The sequence below is a fragment of the Balaenoptera musculus genome, chromosome 1 (assembly GCF_009873245.2).
Source record: "Balaenoptera musculus isolate JJ_BM4_2016_0621 chromosome 1, mBalMus1.pri.v3, whole genome shotgun sequence".
NCBI classification, from domain to species: Eukaryota; Metazoa; Chordata; class Mammalia; order Artiodactyla; family Balaenopteridae; genus Balaenoptera; species Balaenoptera musculus.
The window spans coordinates 108746607-108752407 of record NC_045785.1 but is presented as its reverse complement, the minus strand read 5'-3'; positions in this window follow the sequence as shown (position 1 = coordinate 108752407).

Here is a 5801-nt window from a genome sequence, read left to right as displayed (position 1 = left end):
CACGGGGCATAGCGGAAGGAATGCGCTGATTTAGGAATCAGACGAGCTGGATTTGAATCTCAGCTCGAGTACTTATCAGCTCTGTGGTCTTGGATGAATACTACAACTTTTCTGTGCTGCACTTTCCTCATCTGTAAAATGGGGCTAATCTGATATATAAGAATAAGCTTGGAGATACGTCTGTCTATTCATTTATATCTGGAAGAATACACCCCAAACTCGGAATTGGGGGCAACACCTGGGCAGGGGCTGTGGGGTTGGGAGAGAAAAAAAAAAACAGCCTTTCACTTTTTACTCTACATGTTTATATGCTGTTGAATTTTTAACCACAAGCATTATCTATGTTTTTAGTTATGTTAAAGAAATAAATAATATACATGAAAGTGTATGACAAAGTAGATAATAAATGGTCACTACTATTTTTAAAGTTTTATTTGCCATTTATTCATGAACCACGGTCCTGTATTGCTGGGTCTACTCAGTATTTGAAAGGTTTTGGCTTTTTTTCAGTGACTTGTCAGTATTTTATTTTATTTTATTTATTTTAACTTTTTGGCGGCACCGCCCGGCATGCAGGATCTTAGTTCCCCAACCCAGGGATCCAAGCCACGCCCCGCGCCGTGGAAGTGCAGAGTCTTAACCACTGGACCACCAGGGAAGCCCTAAAATGCTTTGAAGTGTAACAGGTATACCCTTATTTGAAGTTTAACATCCATATTTTGTTTTCTCAGTAAATCCCTAAGTTTTTTCAACACAAGAAAAGAACTTTAGGCTACTTTGTGTCATCTATATTTTTTTCATATTTTGTTTTTATGTTTTGTTTTTTTTTATTTGTAGAGTTAAAAGAAATATTTGAATTGGAATGATATAGAACAGACAAATGAGTCCCAGGTGCCCAGGCCTGCTTTCCAACTTTTTTACCCAAGCTCAGGCCCACAGGATGGTGGGTAAGCTGGCTGGGAACCCCTAAGACCCCTGTTATTTTGTGCGGGTACAGGACAATGTTGCTAGAGCTTTTTTATTAAGTTTTTATTTTTTAAGAGACATTATAAAGTATCCTGGTTTTAAAATATTGACAAGTCACTAAAAAAACAACTTTAAGACATCAAGTACAACCTACAAAACATGACTGTTGCTCAGATTTGTCTGCAGGCCTTAAGTTTGTGCCTCTTCTGAAAACATCCTCAGTCTTGGTCTCATGCTCCTAAAGAGCTTGGGAAGATAATGGGTTAAGGCCCCCTCCCGATAGGGGTGGTTTATCATGGGACTGTTGGTGACATGCAGTCCTAACCCAGAGGCATATTTATAGTCCTGGATTTGGAGTGGGAAGCCCCTTTGCTCAGACCTCAGAGTACAATGATGATGAGATGCCCAGTCCACAGGGACAGAGGAAGATATTTTAGGTCAGGGACCTTTCAGTGCCCCCAAGTCACACTCCAGCAGCATTCACTTATCTACCAGGAGGCAAGCTGCAGGACCAGAAGGTGTGACCGAAGACAGAAGAGTGGGAAGGAAGCCTGGCCGGAGGGAAAGGTCCGCCTTTGACATTTGTAATGCTGTGAACTGAGGGTCAGATATAGTCCTTTCCATTAAGAAGTGGCTGTGAGCCAAAGAGCTCACGAGATTTATTACAGCTGTCACCTCCCATGACTTGGTGGTCTGAAAATATTGTATAAGGAAAGGAATTTCCTATGCCTCGGCACTGTGCAAAATGCCAGATGAAATTTGTGGACACTGTCTCAAGGATTAAAAGAAATTTCTAAAAAGATTATGCAATAAGTAGATGTTCACCCAAAAGTACCTGTAGGGCTAGGACAAACGAAGGACGAAAAGGGAACAGTCTAAGTATTCGTCTGACTTTGAGCTTAACATAGTGATTTAATAATAATAATAATATAGCTAACATGTATATAGCACTTACTCTGTGTGCAGGCCTCATTGTAACAGATTTGGAAACAAAGACACAGGGAATTCCAGGGGTCTGGGTTTGATCCCTGGTCAGGGAACTAAGATCCAGCAAGCCTCATGGGGTGGCCAAAAAATAAAAGAAACAAAGACACAAAGAAAAATTCGGTAATTTGCCCCAAACCTCACAGTGAGAAGCTATTACCTGTGTATGTTGTGTGCAAGTGAAATGTTTGAGAAATTTAGCTAAGTTCACTTAATAATTTTTTTCTCTGGTAGTAGATTAAGGAAGTTTTATTTGTGTTGAACCGAATAACATTTTAAACTCATGTTTCCTGTGAGATGTTGTCCCTACTCCAACATAATGCTGATGCCGATACCCGTGTGCACAGGTGGGGCCCGGAAACTAGTGTGAAACTGTGTGTCTTTTGGTTTGTGGTCATAGTACCCATTTTCAGAAAGCCCAGTGCTTGCCTTTCTGCCTCTGGGAATCGTGGTTTGCTCAACTCCTTTGTTCCAGAAGAGCCACTCTATTACCAGTTGCTACACACCAGGCTGGTCTCCAGCCGTTGATTCTCAGTGTCCTGTCACGTTGTTCCGCACTTTCTGTCACTGATGCCATTCTGCTGACCATCGGCCTAGTTAGCTTACTCCCCACAGCAGTTATGAGAAGAGCCTATTGTGACCTGTTCTCTACAAGGAACCTGGAGGGTGGGGGCCACCTGGCCATGTTTACCTTTGTGTCCGCCGCCTCGCCTGACATTTAATAAATGCTTGTGGGATAAGCCATGAACGAGAAATGGTGATCCCTGCCTCAGCTCTGGCCACATTCCAGCACTTTCTGATTGTTGTGTCAACCCATTTTGGCTGAGCTGGTTCTAGGATGATGAAATCATGAAGAAACAGGATGTGACCCATTTGGTAAGATGAGGTCCAAGACGAGGATGGGACTTTCTGGTCTCCCAGTCACTGCTCTGGAGACATTAAATTTGGTCAGAAACTCTCAAAGCCAGGATTCTTTTTTTTTTTGGCTGCCTTGGGTCTTCGTTGCTGCCCATAGGCTTTCTCTAGTTGCGGTGAGTGGTGCGCGGGCTTCTCATTGCAGTGGCATCTCTTGTTGCGGAGCACAGGCTCTAGGTGCACGGGCTTCAGTAGTTGTGCCACAAGGGCTCAGTAGTTGTGGCTCGTGGGCTCTAGAGCGCAGGCTCAGTAGTTGTGGCGCACGGGCTTAGTTGCTCCGCTGCATGTGGGATCTTCCTGCACCAGGGCTCGAACCCGTGTCCCTGAATTGGCAGGAGGATTATTAACCACTGTGCCACCAGGGAAGTCCCAGGATTCTTTTTAATTTGATTACCATATTTCAATCTTCCAGGGCCTCTCAGGCAGGTCCTGGGGTCCTTGGTGACAGACTTTGCCTCAGTACCGCCCTGAGCCATGTGTCTGTCTGTCCATCGGCATTCGAAAAACAGGAAGTCCTCAGTAAATATTTATGGAATTGAATGAATTGATCAAACATAACCTTGGCAGCCATTAAGTTTACAAAATCGTCAGTACTTTGACAACTATGTTAAGTGGTTTGAACTCATGTGCACATCTTCTTACATATGTGTTTGGGAAACATGGCCATAAGCTAGAGCTTCTGGATTAGGCCTCCAGAATGTTTGAGAATATTCATTGTTTGCTAAATTGGGAAGATTTTCAGATGATATTCTTCCTCTGTTATAGTCTCAATATAACCGATTTACAGATTTAATAAAATGGTACCCATCACCAGGCATGGGGAACAATTAGCCAGGACCCATTCCTCTGATACAAGCCTCCACTTAGTCCTGTCCTCAGGATCTTGGAGAACATTCTCAAGTAGCCACATTCCCCTCGGCTGCTAGGGCCTGGGGAGCCCAGGGCAGTCGGCTGTCCCATGCTGCCACTGCTGCTACTGCTGCTGCTGCGAGATCCAGCCCTGGGTCCTAAAGAGATTAAGCGCTGATCCAGATTCCATCCCAACTTTGCCATTCAGGGGCTGTGTGACCTTGGGCATGCTAAGCTTCAGGCTTCTCACCTCTAAAATTGGAGTAACAACAGTACTCAGTTTATCTACTTCATGGATTATTGCAAAAGCCAAAATAAAAATAAGAGCAGGTGTGTGAAGCTGTAGAGTCATAGAGAAAAAAGTCAGTCAGCGTTATGATTAATGATGCATTTAAAATTTTATTTTAGTTGATGTGCCGCGTAAATCAAGACTCTGCACTGTGTAAAGACTGAGACCTGCCCCATCACGATGCCCACGTTCTGTGCTGAGGATCCTCTCTCAGAGCCCAACAAGATTCAGCAAGGATTTGCCAGTGACAGAGCACATATTAAATGTGTTCTCACAGCAGGTTGACAACGGTGGCCCAGCCTCTGTGCCAGGGATTGGGGAAAAAAGTTATGTTGCTGTCTGGGTAGAAGCTATCTTCCTTACTAAGAAATCTGGCAGCAGATTGGCCACCAGGACTGAGTTCTGTGATGTCTTCCCAGCTTGGCAGGCTCCTTGTGCCTTGGGGTTCATGGACCAGAAGGTGAGGTGCTCTGGACTGGCACAGGTTCAGCAGCGGCTGAGGGCAAAGATGCACTGGGAAGACATTGTCCCAGAGTCACAGAAAAAAGGGCAGGCCCTGCTTGGTGGAGGTAGGGCGAGGGTTGAGGCCTCCAAACATTTTGAGAAAACAGAGAAACCTATTGTTTTGTTCTTGAGTCTGGAATTGCACTTAATGTACTGGCCACACATAGTACTGTGACCAATTCCAAGATCAACTGCAGATGTGAATTAAGAGCAAGGAAACAGTGTGTTTTATCCCAAGTAAGGAAGGTGGCAGAAACCCATCTTTCCTCTCCAAAGGGGCTCCTACAGAGAGAATAAATGTCCGTGTGATAATTGGGCCCAGTGTCCAACCCCTCACCTAATTCCAGAAGTAAATTAAGAATTTCTCCAAGCAGAGCAGAGGTATACAGAGAGGCAGGCTCTGGAGGTGATGTGGGTCCTGTTTGTGGTTTGAACAGGGCACCCCTTTCAGAGTTATAGAGCAGAGCGGGGAGATCAGCTCATGTGCTGGACTCCATGGGCCAGAATCTGAGCAAGTTATTTCCACCACTTGAGCCTCAAGCAATGGCTTCTTTCTTTAGTGGACTGTCGCTGGAGACAGAGGATTCTAACCTCAGGACTGCCCTAAGGAAAGGGCCATGGTAATTCTCCCCACATGAATCTCGCTCTCGTGCCTAGAAGTTTCCCTGAATTTCTAGAGAAAGCCAGCTTGGTGTCAAATTAATTTTGACAAATTGTGCTGAAGGCCTAAGAAAGGCAGACATAAAAGGGTAGGAATCAGGGTACAAAACTCAAAACTGCAGCCAGAGAGGCGGGCAGGGCAGCCAAAAGAGAGGCAAGAATTTTGTACATACCAAGGACTTGAAGTCAGAAATGGAAGACTCAGAGCTGGCTCTGAAGGAAATGAGTCGAGGCAGGAGGTAGTGCGGGCTTGCCCCTCTGACCACAGGCCCAGACTCATCTCAGAGACCCTGAGGGCCCTGTGTGGACAAGCAGGGGGCCACATCTGCTCCTGGGGCTGGAAAGGTCTCCCTTCTCTTGCTCACAGCCTTCCCTGCTCCTGGCAGCTTCAGGATCTAGTCCAGCTCTAAGCATGGCATTCAAAGCCTTGCCCTCTTGGCCACAGCCTGCCCCTCTGGCTTCACCACCCCAAACAGGCAAAGCCCCCAGCCAGGGCCTGTGTGCCTCCTTGCCTGAAATGCCCACCCCCATCCATCTCCTCTGAGGTTGGAACCTTCCATGCCCCAGCAGAGTCTCTCTATGAGTGAGCCCCTCACCTCCCAGGACCACCTCTGTCCCTCTCTCTCCTTAGCCC